The following is a 15,886-nucleotide window of genomic DNA, read 5'->3' on the forward strand; positions in this document are numbered from 1 at the left end:
ACAACTGGCACAGTCCATCATGTATCATGTTGCAGGATAAAGATAAAGATGTGCTAGTATCTTGCAAATATGTGCTAGTTGTTCCTGACTCTAGGGGGCGGTGCTCATCTCTGTTTCAAAGCCAAAGAGCCAAAGACGTCTCCGTGGTCATGTGACCGGCATGACTAAACGGCAAAGGCGCATGGAACGCTGTTACCTTCCCACCAAAGGTGGTCTCTATTTTTCTACTTGCATTTTTTACATGCTTTCGAATTGCTAGGTTGGCAGAAGCTGGGACAAGTAACGGGAGCTCACCCCGTTATGCCACACTAGAGATTCGAACCACTGAACTGCTGACCTTTTGATGGACAAGCTCAGCATCTTAGCCACTGAGCCACTGCGTCCCATATGTTGCAGGATACATAAGGCTTTAACCCATGCACTTTTGTTGGGAGTGGTTTCTATTGAATGTTGCATGATTCTGGTGAATCCTTTCTAAGACCTACTTTCTTGCTGTAATGCATTTATATTTTCACAGTAAAAAATAAGGCAGTCTTCTAAATGTATTGAAAACAATTGCTACTTGGGCACACATTCTTCTTCTCATATTTACTGACCCATCTCTATTTCAGAAGAGAGAGGCAGCATGCAAAGCTATGAGTATTTACTCAGAAGTGAGGCCATGAAACTCAATAAAGTTTTCTTGTAAGCAACTATGTATAGGATCACATAATGCAAAATTCTCGTGCATAAAAAAAAAACCCTGAAAAAGCTATACGCTAGATCTTTACATACAATGAACAATTTTGTGCAATGCTCTCACACTATCCCATCTTTATATATATCATGATCAAATCCTACATTAGTTGGTCATTAGTTCTGTGTTTATGCCACATACTAAATGGCAACAGCCCAATTCATACATCTGTTGAGGATCTGCAGCACAAGGAAATAAAACCCATGTCCATCAACTACAACGTCATGCCAGGGTTTCTATGCAAAACTCTTTTCAAGAAAGCATTTTGAAGGTGCTTCTCTCCTTGGAGAATATGCAACACAGGGAGGAATCCTTTTTGCCAAGAAAAAGTTGGACCTCAAAGGGATAACTGTGGCAAGCTGTGCTTCTTCTTGTAGTAAAATTTTAACGGACTACTATATACGACATTTACACTGCCATGTCAGTTGAACTGATGGAGAATGAAGTGTTGCAATAAGTCTGGAGATGGGCAGTGATGCAATCACCCTCTCAGTTTCTTGCTATTAATATATGTCTCTTACTCATTTTTAAAGATAGCCTAAATGAGAGTACTGAATATAAATGGCTTTTGTAAGTCATTCAGGTCAGTGAAGCATGTCATTGTTTGCATCTACTGTTCCACAAAAGCTTCGGTTGGATGACAGGTTCACTATATATTTTTCTCATAGATAAAAAAAACATAAACAATATTCAGTATTTTTAATTAAAATGAAAAGAGAATATTGGCTACAGTGAATTTCCAGAGGCAGAAATGGTTGCCAGTGTTTTCTAACAGTATGACCTTACCAGCTCATCTTTTGAGGAGGACGTGATGCCTATATGCCAGTAGCATATAAATTATTTCCCTGCCTATGCATTAGCAAATGTTTGATTATGATTTATTTTGGGGTTCCCTGAAAGATGAAGGGAGTTCTTTCTAATATTAGCATTACTAATGATTTTAATGAGGCATTAAAATGTTGCAGGATTCTAGGAACATTTTTCTTTTTAAATATAATTTCATTAATAGTTTACATGAACATTCTTGCAGAATTAAGAAACCCACAAGCTGTCAGTGCCCTTCGTAGACTACCAGATGGGATTTCCCAATTTATCTGAAAACACTAGAAAAACACTCTAAGAGCTAAGTGAGGACAGGGATGTTTGGAGAACGCCATCTTTGGGACGTTAAAATGAACTAATCCAGGGTCCATCAGACCAGAGTTATTCTGGAGACTTCATGCTTCTCTGGATTTTGCAGGTGGACCAGAACTTGGTGAAAGTTGTAATGGTTCTCTGAATTCTGTGCAACAAAGCACAGATCAACGAAATATCAGAAACAAAAACCATCCTGAGATGCTACTTTTGCAAATATGCATTTTGTACGAAAATATATTTAAAAATTCTGACTTAAATACATAATTACACTTTTTTTCTTAAAAGAAAAACCACAAGTTAATGCAGAAGTATGTAAGAATGGATTCTTGAACAGATATAATTAGAAAACAGAATTTGCTAAAACATCAGTCTTTAAATTTTTGTGCCTGAAAACATGTCCTACATTATTCACTGAGGTTTAATCCCAAGAACATGCTACAGAGATACAGAATCTAGGCTGAAGAAGGTTTACTCTGCAGAAGGTCAGTGAATAATTCAGCATGATTTAAATAAAGCAGTGTGTGCAGAGGGATGTGTGAGTCAAAGCAGGCGAGGTCAGTATTGTGACATTGTCCTCAAAGCTTCACCCCTTTATATGTACATGCAACACACAAAGGACCTGGGCTTGGATCACAATACCTTGACCACTAGCTTGCCTCTTTGGACATTGCCAAGCCCTAATGGTGGGTTGTGGGGTGATAAGTTGAATTGCAAAGTTGTCTCTAGTTTAGAGATCATAATATAGCTTGTATAATATAGCATGAGCATGTTTGTGGTGAATCTGAGCACTGGTTGTGTTGTGACATATTGGCCAAAATGTATCAGAAGGTGACTGGAACTGCATTGTTAGCAGGAAATACTGTAGGTGGGATGGCTACCACTAAAGTTGATGTTCTGATTTATTCCTTCTCTAACTTATATTATTATTATTATTATTATTATTATTATTATTATTATTATTATTATTATTATTATTATTATTGAGATTTATATGCCGCCCTATCTCCAGCCGGACTCAGGGCGGCTCACAACAGTAAGAAACATCTAATAAAAAGTTAAAAAATAAAATCCATATATAAATATATGTATGTATGTATATATGTATGTATGTATATGTGTGTGTGTGTGTGTGTATGCAAAAGCCTCAGTTTTGACCAAAGTTATCATGGTTGAGTGAAATCATATAGGAAATCACTATTTGAAATGTGAAAGGAGTAAATTATAAACATGGGGATTAATATTTTCTTTTTTCTTTTTCATGCATTTATTTTTGTTTGTTTCATACTTCTTATTTCTTTATTTATTTTCTTCTTATTGCTTTGTATAATGTTACTTACCTTGAAATGAATAACATATGCATCCATGTATATTCAGTCAGAGTTACCTCCAAGGAAACTGCATAGGATCTATCTACAAGTTAGCTTTCAGGAGCTAAAGATTCATGTCCCAAAGAACTTAGTTCACAATTAATCTGTTATCTTTACAATACAAACAGAGACCATTAGCTCTATAGCTAACACAGAGCAAATAGCAGTATTAACCTATAGAGTGCAAAAGGGCAAAAACAAAACAATGCATTAACAGTATTTCTGTTATATTTAATTCTTTCTCTAACCTTGGCCCCTCTGATGTGTTGAACTGGCTCAGTGGCAATTTCAAGGGAATTGTCTGCACAAATTGAGGCAAAGAACATAACATTTTTTGCTGCTATCTGCGACAAATCTGCATTCACACTAAACAACCCATTTGTTGAGTTAATACAATAGAGCCATGAACTAAACAAACAGAGCCACCCGCTAAGTCACAAAACGTGCATGCAAAATTAATAGAACCAAGCTTAGTTTATGCTTCCATTTTCTCTGCTTGAGCTATACCTACTTGACTAGGTCCATTGTATTCTGTATCCATGGTCAAAGAACAGTACAGTCAATATATGATGGTGTTGACTTGAATTAGGGAGACGAAGTTCGAGTTTCAAATAGACCATGGAAATCACTAGGTGTTTGAGGGCAAAGCATGGTCTCTCAGCCCAGTTTACCACATATGATTGTTGTGAGGAAAAATTACAGAAGACCTCACCTTCAGCAACACAGGTTGCCTTGAATCCAGAAGATGTAATAAATGTAATTTTCATTCATGATTCACATATACATTCTATATATAAAAGATGTCACCAGAGGTCATTGAATCTTACCTAAATACATAGGGTTGATGAATGGGCAGTTTCTCTCACCACATCTGGGAAGCAGGGGAGCCTAGTTTGGGAAATTTCTACTATTTATCTTCCAACATTTAGTGGGATCTATCTTTTTCTGCTTAATGGTAATGTTAGTCTTTTAATGTAGGCTGTTCAACAATTCCAAGTTGAACAACAGCCAAAACTGATATCTGTGTTCTTGAAATTACAGAGTTGAAAGACATTTACTGCCAAAGAAGCAAGCATCAGATTAAAGAACTACTGCTAAATTTGGAACAAGGATCCATTATCTTCTGACAGCATCTGTAAGGTACTACTTACAGTTCTTTAGTAGAACTTCTTGTTTGGATATATTTTAATTTGGGTAAGGAGAAGACAAATGCATGGATGATTTCACTTTGGATAAAGGAACATCATCAATAACAAAAACCATGCTGGAATCTGACAAATCAATAAAATCATGTTTATTGCTACTATTATGGGATTGTTCCTCTTCCAGAGAGATTAATTGACTCATGATAAATACTGACTAGGGGGACATTTTCAAGTTGGAATCTCTCCCAATATATCATTTTGCAAGAAGTTTGAAACATTTCTTCATTAAATCACCTACCATGTTGCATTTCTGTGTGTAGAATTCTAGAAGAAACAGAAGGAAGTTTGTAGGACTTGGAAAAATTTGGAAGAATCCTATGATATATAGGCAGAAGCTGCTAAACGTTTAAAAGGTATTACATCTGACTTGGCCATTTTTTGGTGGCTGGATCTGCACATCATATGGGGTCATGAAAACCATGGTGGGTCAGAGTAAATCCTAGTTAGCTTTTAGATGAGATATAAATAGGAAATCCCATAGTTATATGTTAGACTGAGACACTGAAAAATATTATGAGAAAAAGCCACATCACTTCCTTACTCAAGAAAACAGCAAGGTTGAGTTCATCAAGTCATCAGGAGACAAGTTTGACCTAAGGGAAACTTTATTATTTGGCCGTACTCCAGTCTTACAACTAGAAAAGGATCAGTGGTGGGTTGCCCCAGTTCGCACTGGTTCTATAGAACCGGTAGTAAAACTGGCAGGAGGCTCTGCCTACCGACCCCAATGTCATCAGAACGCTTCTGTGCATGTGCAGAAGAGCGCACGTGTGCACGAGCAAAGCAAGTGCGCGCATGCAGCCCTGTTGCAAACCAGTAGTAAAGGTAAGTAGAACCCACCCCTGAAAAGGATAGATTTGAAAGGCAGCACAGAGGTCATGATTGAGTGAATAAATGTTATATTCCTTTCCTATTTCAACGGAAAGTAGACATCCCATTGCAAATTTTAAAGACCAGCCTTCTTGGTTTGAAGCAAGCCTCCAAAGACTTTGCTTCTTAATTTGGACCAGTGCGAGCATTTAGCATGGAAAAAGTGCAGGATTGCCAGAATTGAAGAGCCCAATTAGCTGTTACGCTATTACCTGTTCTGCATTACTTTTTTTGCTTTCTCTATTGCCAGGAGCAACCACAGTGGCCCGATGTGGCCTATAACTAAAATGCCGTGAGAGGAAATGGGCACTTTTTTACCTGACATCTTCTAGCAGTAGCTACTTATAGTGACACCTGCTTCAGTGGCAAGATAGAGACAGCAGCTACGTAGGGAAATGGTTAATTCTCATTCTATCAACCTGATCTAGACCTGACCAGATATGGTTCAAAATCAGCTCACTGAAGCTGATTGCTTCCCTCTGTTACATGGAAGGAGTCTCCGCTGTTTGATTCATTGGGAAAGAAAGAAGCACATACCTTTTGAAAAGAGCCTGCAAAGAAGACATTCCTATGGCCTCTGTAGATTTTGGCGAGGTGCGTGCATGGAATCATGCAAAAGTAAGAAAACCAGGAAGTCCTGCTGTTCAGTTGCCTGCATTCCAGCAAAACATCCCGAGCTCACAAAATGCACATCTTCTTCCCTTCTTTATGGGCCCAGAGGCAGGATGATTTTCATCCACATTTCTGTATGGCTTATGCATTAGCTTGCCTCTCTCTAACGTCACCATTATCGTTTTCTATAACCGCACAAAACATGAACAATTAAACGTTTCAAACTGACAGGATGATTAGCAACATTAGTCAATGAACATCACATATGAGCACCACTGTTTATATTGGGCCTTTTTAAAGACTAAATAATAATATTAGATTCCCCATCTTATAAAAAAGATAACTTCTTCATCCTAAAGGCAGCTCAGTAGCCAGAGCTTCAATTGCAGCGTTAAAAAAAATTTACCCCCAAATTACTACCCTTCTCTTTCAAAGTTTGATTAAGGATGCCAAAGTGCTTATATAAAAAAGGTCAGTTTACCCTTTTCGCTACTAGAGGGGATTATTCTAACATGACATGTTTGCCTCCTATTGTGAGTTGCGAAAATCCCTCTGTATCCAGTGTGTTTTGTTTGGATTGAGATGGCATGCGGCTGATGTCTGTGACCTTCATGGTGGCTTAGATCCCTGGCTGGCACTGATTTTTGATTTAGTGCCGATCTGCTGCGCTTGTCACAGACTGCAAGGTGCTTTCCATGCACTAATGGAACAGCTCAAGGGCAGAGGGGCCCTGTAAATGTCTATCTCTCACCAGCAATGTGTTAAATAGAGAGCTGAGTTTTCTACATGTGAATGACAGACACTGAAATTGCAAAGGAGAAGGAAACATGGAGCTCTCGTATCTAGGCCAGCCCTGGGAAATAAGGAAAAGCAGCAATTGTAAAAGTGCAAACCTACTCTTATTCCAGGTGCTAATGAATATATATGCAGAGTGTTAAAACAGAATGCTTAAGACAAATACGGATAATATATCTTCATTTAATAGGAGGGGGATAACAGTTATGCATTCAAGATGCCATATTAAACACCATTGAAGTGAAGGGAATCTCACTGGGATAGGTTTGTGCTTATGTGTCCAGCCATGCATCTAAAGTTGCTAATAAATTTTGTTCCTTAATGATACATTGGGGGGGGGGGCAGAGAGAGGAGGAGGAATCCAACCAGAAATTTTGCTTGGTAAGAAATCATCAAATTATTTTGCATACTGCCCCAAGCCAAAATTAGGAAGGCTAATATATTTATTATCCTGCTTTCGTTGTGACATTTCTGTATAAAATGCAGCCAACTCTTTGATATTTACTAGGATTAAATTGCCGTGATAGCTAGTTGGAGCTATCTTTGAAGTATTGATTTTTTTAAAAAATTAAATACAGTACATAAATGGAGACAGTGACAATAACACACACACATAACCCCAAAATTGTTTTTTTAAAGATACGATTTGTTTAAGCAAATCATCAGTATCATTTCAAATATCTGAACATGATCTATGTGTATTTTAGAATGCAATTCAAATGATTGATGTCGGCTGGGAAGAAAATTATTAAGTAGGCCTTAATGATCACTCGAAAGGCATGAATCATATTTTTCCAAAGTTGAACTCTACAGAGAACTAAACAGTCTTTTGAGAGATCAACAAAGGCAGAAGGAATCTATTTCAAATCCTTAGCCCTGAGGCTCAGAAAAGCTTGCTCTGATCTTGGCTCCAGAAGTAAGCAGATGATGTGCTGTGGGGTTGATTATTTTAGTATAGGATGAAGCAAGCAATTTCCACCATTAATAAACTGGTGCTATACTTTAGCCTCTGTTAAATGCCAAAATGCCAAGTTTCTTTAATCAATGGCAGGAAGCAGATGATATTTGGATAATGTTGCTGAACGTGATTTTAAAAATATTTTTTTTCCTGGGATGAAGTGGATGGATTGCCAGAGGGTATATGAGGCAGAATCGGAGAACCCATTTGCTTAGTGCACTAAGGGCTATTTTTAATTTTTAACCATTAGCTCTGGAGATGGAGGCATTCCAGTGGTGGGTTCCTCCCGGTTTGGCCCAGTTCTCCCGAGCCAGTAGCGGTGACGATATGACATCACTGAACTGGTTCTGCCCCCCCACGCCCACGCCCCCCCACCCCCCGTGTTATTCTTACCTTTTATTTGGCCCCACCCGCAATCTATTGCTGCCTCCTGAGTCCCAGCTGATGGCTAGAGGGGAAAAAAACTGTTTAAACTCTTGCCAAGGGGCTTCAAAGGGCCGCCCTGCAGCTGATCAGTGTTAAAAGAAAACAAATGAGTAGACCAGTGCCTGCAAAAATGCATGAGTAGATCAGTGCCTGCAAAAATAAATGGGTAGATCGATACAGCTCTGCAAGCAGTTAAAAGCCTGGTAGATCAGTACCTCTGCTAAATCCTAAATCATTGTCACATGACATCAAGCCATGCCCACAAAATAAGCCACGCCCACAGAACCGGTAGTAAAAAAATTTAGAACCCACCCCCTGTGGTCTTCATATCAGAAGCAAAAGATAAAGAGTAGCAGAAAGTTGCAAGATTGCAGACAATGCAGAGATAGAAAATTGCTCTTCTCATTGGGTAGGCTATAAACAGGTAGTATAGGTTCTGCCGCTTGAGTAGCGGGCTGGACTAAAAGACCTTGAATGTCCCTTCCAGCTCATTCATTCTAAATCAGGTAACCAAATAAACTTCTTTCCTCCTATAAGCTGCATTTTACCTCTGCTCAGAAATGTTTTTAGAGCAAAAAAAAAAGCAGCTTAACTACTTGCTTTTCCTTTGGATTGCTCTTGGGGGAGATGAGCATTTCTCCTGGGAATATATCTGCCTCTCTCAGAGATTTCTAGGATCCTCCGCTTCTTTTGATATTGCATGCTGTTTTTAACAGCCATTGGACAAGGGTTCTGTTTCGAAATTGTGCCTAGCATTCAAAGCAGCCTCCCTAAACATGATTCTCCTCTGATGAGCTGGTACTAAAACAGAATTCCAAGCCACCATGACCAAGGCGGCCCCACCATGGAATTTGTCTTTTGGTGGTTCTGACTGTTGCTTTTACATTTGGATTGGACCACATCCTGGAAGGAGTGGAACCAGAATAGATAGCATAAAGCAGCGGTTTCCCAACCTTTTTGGCACAGGGAACTGGTGGGAGCGAATTGGTTTTATTTTTCCTCACTCACCTGCTGCTCACCTCCAGTTGTGTGGCTGGGACCGGTCCATGGCTGAGATTGGGGACCCCTGGTATAAAAGCATAATAAGTGCCTTCTTTCTTTTTTATTCTTCATAATGCTCATAAAGAAAGAACAGGCATTCAACTGTGTGATTGCAGTCACCATCTTGACTGTTCTGATGCTTTCCCCAGGCAGATGCTCCACAGCTCAGAATCCTACATCATTCGTAACTTTCATAGCAAGGAATTGAATTGGATAGATTCACTCGCATAGCTAAGGAAGCTTAAATATTTCATTCTCTGTGAATTTCATTGCACGTTTGAGCTATATAGGTAATGCTTGTTAAGCAACTGCCTCATTTAACAATTGTTTGCAGTTACAATGAAGATGAAAGAGTAACTTATCCTCACCTGTCCTCGCATTTGTGACCTTTGCCCAGGTCTGTAAAGCAAGGGAAAATTGAAGTAAGGTTATAAGCAGGGTTGCAGTTTCATTTTGCAGTTGCTTCACTTAACGACCAATGTTGGTCATTAAATGAGGACAACCTGCATGCTCTGGTCTAATATATAAACAAGACTGTACAGTACTGTGTGAATTTTGCACTTCTGTAAATTTTGCATTGCAGTTTTCAACTCTAAAACATGTATTAAAAAGCATTTAAAATTTAACTTTTAGGGAAAAATATAAAGCAAAATCTGTAGTTTAATGGACCAGTTAGAGGGATGGGGGTGTCCATTATTCCTGATTGTCCATTAAATCGGAAAGTATGTCATCAACAGCAATGTTATTATGCAAATTATATTTGTGTCATTTCATGTCAATTGCATAATGACACAAATTGATGCAAATGATGTAATTATGCAAATGACCTAAATGATGTAAATACCACAAGAATTCATCTGTTGCATCCAAAATTCATTGCCTTAAGATCTGCCTTAAGGCAAAATTCATTGCCTTAAGATTTGGAATAAAATACATTCAGTCATGTATTGTGAGAAAATATGTACTTATATGTGTACGTATTTATTTATAGAGGTTACAATTTTTATATGCCTGTGAACAATCCATTTTTTTGTAAAACATTCCAAGGAGCAAAGCAGAATAAGCAGGGTATCACATGAAAAGAAGAAAAATCCTGAATGCCAGTACTTTGTTTTTCAGAAACATCAAGAGTATCAAAGCAATTTTGCACAATCTAATGCTATGAGAAATGCAGTCTAAGAAGCAAGGAGACATTGGGGCTGCCTTAAGACCAAAAGTGACATAGCTTAAATTGTTCAGCACCCAGTAATACTGACTTAGACTGTGTTGACTTTGAAGGAGAATATTTGTAGCTCATGGTTGAAATGAGGGGTCCTCTCTGAGCTTGCTTATTTTCTTGCAGACTTTTCATTACTCTAACTAGGTAGCATCATGTGTTGACTTTGTAGTGCAGCTCAAAAATAAGGGAATATCACTTTTAAGCCACCATGCCATTGGACTGATGACAGCCAGCTCTTAGTGGCTAAATTTAAGCTGATTAAGTTTAGTCTAAATGAAGAAATAGTCATTCTAAAGGCAAACTCACAGCAACTGGCATATTGCCCCTATGTATTTATTGGGACTGAGAGCTGCATTCTTCCCGATGACTCCATGAGTTTACATCCATTCACACAAAAGCTGGAGCTGCTCACCCGAGAATGGAATGAGCTTCCTGTTCAGCTGCCACCCCTTCCACTTTGAGAAGATTAATCTCAACTTTTTTTTCTTGCTTTTTAGTTTGATCTTGTAAATATGCTTGTATGACTTATCTGTATTTACAGATTTATTATCTGTATCTTACTTTTTGTGGTTAGAGACCTCAAGCCTCCTATAGGCAGAAAGACAAGATATATACAATGTAAATACATACTGCAGTGGTGAAATCCAATCTTTTTTTACTACCGGTTCTGTGGGCGTGGCTTGGTGGGCGTGGTGTGCCTTGGTGGCCATGACAGGGGAAGGATACTGCAGAATTCCCATTGCCACCCACTCCTGGGGGAAGGATATTGCAAAATCTCCATTGCCACCCTACTCTGGGGCCAGCCTGAGGTGGTATTTGCCTGTTCTCCGAACTGCTCAAAATTTCCGCTACTGGTTCTCCAGAAGCTGTCAGAACCTGCTGGATTTCACCCCTGACATACTGAAATAGGAATAATTGAGGTTAACTGCCTCTCTGTCAATTCTTAAGAGCCCACATATATGTCAGAATGTCATAAGAATGCCAACTGCAATGTGGTATAATGTGTTCTGTAAACACACCCTTTATCTAATTTCCTTAAAAGATTAAATGTAATTGACTATGTTAGTTTATTTTTTATGTTATTATTTCATTTCTTGGCTCAGTTCCACCTCTTATTTATTTTCCTACACATTATAAGATGCTCATATTATATGGGGCAAAACCCGGTCTTTTAACGTTGAACTCTACCCTTGGAGGGTAGAGCTGAGGACTTTGTACAGTATCTGTATGACAAAATCACTCAGATTCGAGAAAACCTGGACTCCGACTGGGTAGTTTCAGGGGGGACGATGGAGGCAGGTCTTGAGAATGTTATCTGGGATGAGTTTGATCCTGTGACTCCTGAGGACGTGGACAGGATTCTGGGCAGACTGAACGCGACCACGTTTGTTGGACCCGTGTCCCTCCTGGTTAGTGCTGGCTTCCCGGGAGGTGATGCGAGGCTGGCTCCAGGGGATTATAAATGCTTCATTGGGTGAGGGTGACTTCCCCGCCACCTTGAAAGAGGCGGTGGTGAGGCCTCTTCTCAAGAAGCCTTCCCTGGATCCGGCAGTGTTGGCTAATTATCGTTCAGTCTCCAACCTTCGCTTTGTGGCGAAGGTTGTTGAGAGTGTGGTTGCGCGACAGCTCCCCCAGCACCTGGATGAAACAACGTATCTGGATCCGTTCCAGTCGGGCTTCAGGCCTGGGTACAGCACGGAAACGGCATTGGTCGTGTTGGTTGATGATCTCTGGAGGGCTCGGGACAGGGGTTGTTCCTCTGTCCTGGTCCTATTAGATCTCTCAGCGGCTTTTGATACCATCGATCATGGTATCATGCTGCACCGGTTGGAAGAGTTAGGGGTGGGGGGCACTGTGTTGCGGTGGTTCTCCTCCTTTCTCTCTGACCGGTCGCAGTCTGTGTTGGCAGGGGGGCAGAGGTCGACCCCAAGGCCCCTCATATGTGGGGTGCCACAAGGGTCGGTCCTCTTGCCCCTTTTGTTCAACATTTATGTAAAGACCCTGGGCGAGATCATCCGTGGTTTCGGGGTGAAGTATCACCAGTACGCTGACGACACTCAGCTGTACATCTCCACCCCAGACCACCCCAACGATGCCCTTGAAGTGATGTCCCGGTGCCTGGAGGCCGTGCGGATCTGGATGGGGAGAAACAGGCTCAGGCTCAACTCATCCAAGACCGAGTGGCTGTGGTTTCCGATGTCCCGATATAGTCAGTTGGCGCCATCACTGACTATTGGGGGTGAATCGTTGGCCTCCACGAAGAGGGCTCGCAACTTGGGCATCCTCCAGGATTCACGGCTGTCTAAAAGAGCATCTGACGGCCGTGACCGGGAAGATTTTTCATCAGGTTCGCCTGATTCGCCAGTTGTGTCCCTTTCTGGATTGGGACTCCTTACTCACGGTCACTCATGCCCTCGTCACTTCCCGCCTGGACTATTGCAACGCTCTCTACATAGGGCTCCCCTTGAGGAGCACCTGGAGGCGCCAACTGGCGCAAAGTGTGGCCACACGGGTGGTTATGGGAGCGACATGGCGTTCCCATGTAACACCTCTCCTGCGCGAGCTGCACTGGCTCCCGGTGGTCTTCTGGGTGTGCTTCACGGTTTTGGTTACCACTTTTAGAGCGCTCCATGGCTTAGGACCTGGTTACCTACGGGACCGCCTGCTGCCACCAATAGCCTTCCACCGGCCGGTACGCTCTCATAGAGAGGGGCTCCTCCGGGTGCCGTCAGCCAAACAATGTTGACTGGCGGCCCCCAGGGGGAGAGCCTTCTCTGTGGGGGCACCTACTATCTGGAATGAGCTCCCTCCGGAGATACGGAGGATCCCGGATCTGCGCATCTTCCGCCGCGCTCTTAAGACCTTTTTATTCCATCAGGCTGGCCTGGCCTAATCTTTTCCCTTTTTTCCCTTTTTCAAATGTAAATTTTAATCTGTTTTAAATTATTGGGGTGTTTTAAATCTGTCTTAGGCCAAATTGTTTAATTCGGTTTTACTTTGTTTTTAAATTTTGTATTTATGTGTTTTATCTTGTGGCTGTTCACCGCCCTGAGTCCTTCAGGAGTAGGGCGGTATATAAATCAAATAAAATGAAAAAAAATGAAAATGAAACTACGTTTTAAGAAGAAATACCTATCAGTGTGCATCTCAAGAGGATTTAGCTCTGAGGTCTAATCGCTGATATGCATCAGGCATCCTTCTACTGAATTTAAAATATGGTATAGTCCTTCTCCTTGACTGGCCAAGGAGGTTGTAGAACCTGTGTAGAGGATCTTAATGGCAACTCCCTTGGAGGATGCAGAGCTGAAATGGGCACATTTGTTCAACCACTCAAGCTGAATACATATGCAATAAATACATGTGTGTATTTACATAATCACATTCAGCGGCTCCATTATGATGAAATGAGACATGCAAATAGGTGATGGATGCCACTTATCTGAATTTACAGTTAGTATGTTGTATGAATGTACCCAAAGGCATGAAGAAAGAAAATATAACATACCGGGCTGCTCTGTAATCTGGCATGTTTGGTTTTGGTGTGCCTTGTGAACACAACCAACAGTGTATCTTTCAGAATCTGAGCTTTAGCACAAGAAAATAAAAGACATTTTTCAACAATCTAGTTTTTAGATACGTTGTTGATTCCTTGGAAGAAAAATCATGGAAAGCAGTAATCAGTGCAATTTTTATGTTTATGTTTATGTTTATTAGATTTCTATACCGCCCTTCTCCCGAAGGACTCAGGGCGGTGTACAGCCATATTAAAACACATATAAATTTACAAAATTAAAACAATTTAAAATTGAATATATAAAAATTTGGCCCATAGATTAAAACACACATACACCCATTCTAAAATTCATATTAGGCCAGGCCGGCTTGTTGGAACAGAAGGGTCTTCAAGCGCGGAGAAAGGTACGCAGGTCAGGGATGAGACAAATCTCAAGGGGCAGCTCATTCCAGTGGGCTGGCACCCCCTCAGAGAAGGCTCTCCTCCCGGGTATCGCCAGTCGGCATTGTCTGGCAGACGGCACCCTCACTTTTAGACATTTCTTATAGTTATAGACAGTCTAGAAATGTTTTATCTCTGTGGTAAAAAGTAAAGGTAATATAGTTTAAGAGACAAAAGCATAACATGTTGTTGGCATAACATGCTCACCCATGGTTAACTTATCCATGTTTACCTCATTAACTCAGTGTTCTGGATTTATACTACACAGAAAATGATTAAATAATTATTTTTGCTGCAGTAGCAAAATATGCTATTTATTAAATAAACTATTAAATAGCAAATATTGCTATTTATAATATGCCACTGTAGGTCACCTAATTTGTCTTTCAGCTTGAATCTGCTTTGGGGGGGGCATTGAAGGAAGAGCTCAAATCTTGGGGTTTAGATGGCTCTGAGAGTGTAGCTCAAATCTCATTTCTCCTCCTGAAGTAAATAATTGGGTTACTTTCATGGTCTCAGATAAAAATCCTAATTAAAGGGAGGGATTGAGGATTATATAATCAACTCCTGTCAAAGTTCAGACTTGCTACTTTAATTTCCTAACTGAAAATACTGCTGATTGATATGGGGTCCTATACACAGAAAGTATGCATTCAGGATATACATTAAAGCACTTAGCACAAATATTTGCTTAAAATCCCACTAGATATGCCTACAATATTTTTTTGCTTTGGCTCTCTGATGTACTTTTGACCATTTGTTTATTATAAAGAGAGTCCATATTGTCACAGTTCAAAGAACTGGTAGACCATTTCTTTCAGAGAACAGACAAAGCTCTGCCTGGGAAAAATGTAGTGAGGATGGGGGATTGGTTCTCTAATTCCACAATATGTGTATTTAATAAATTTATAGGCTGCCCATCTCTGGGTGGCTAACAATACATTAAAACAACGAAAGTTAGTTTTCACTTCCCAATCCCCAACTTCTAACACTGACAAACAGAGCAAATATTCATTGTCCTATGAATCTGCTGTGGAATTTTTTAAAAAAACCTTATTCTCACTTCAAACAAAAGTGGAATAAAATAAATTGCCTGTACATCCTTATTTCTATCCTTACCTTATTTTGTGTACATTTGCTTAACTACATGCCCCAAGAATTGATCACGTTCCTCTACCTTTCTCCTTGAAAGGCCTACTTGGTTGCTGAAACTTAATAGCCAGGGGTCAGATTGCACATGGATGGGTAAGCAAGCATTTGTACTAATAGGGAAATGTACCTCACCTGAGTCCAACGGAGCTCCAGCTTTTTTGTGCCACTTCTTTTTCAAACATACCATGCTTAAGTTAGAAACAGAATCCGTTCTCAAACATAGCAGACAGTATGAGATCCAGAGCTACTTCCAAATTGGTGCAGAATTATCATGTGACCTAAGTCAGTTTTCAATAGACCAAGTGAGAACTTGATCTTCAATGGGGCTGAAAGATCTAAGAGTATATTTCAACGAAAGAAGGCAAGGTGAATTATGGAACAAGCAGAATGTCAACTTCTGGAGGGCTTAGCAA

The 15,886-nt window shown here is 40.3% G+C and overlaps 1 long non-coding RNA gene across 1 annotated transcript; it reads left to right on the forward strand.

Moving 5' to 3' along the window:
- The first annotated feature begins 2,656 nt into the window (after positions 1-2,656).
- On the forward strand, positions 2,657-5,871 carry LOC117679112 (uncharacterized). Its single transcript, XR_004595281.2, has 3 exons — positions 2,657-2,734; positions 4,282-4,380; positions 5,566-5,871. It is a non-coding gene; the product is annotated as an uncharacterized LOC117679112 (long non-coding RNA).
- Positions 5,872-15,886: the final 10,015 nt, after the last annotated feature.

The sequence above is a fragment of the Pantherophis guttatus genome, chromosome 2 (genome assembly GCF_059756535.1).
Source record: "Pantherophis guttatus breed Tessera chromosome 2, ASM5975653v1, whole genome shotgun sequence".
Classification (NCBI taxonomy): Eukaryota; Metazoa; Chordata; class Lepidosauria; order Squamata; family Colubridae; genus Pantherophis; species Pantherophis guttatus.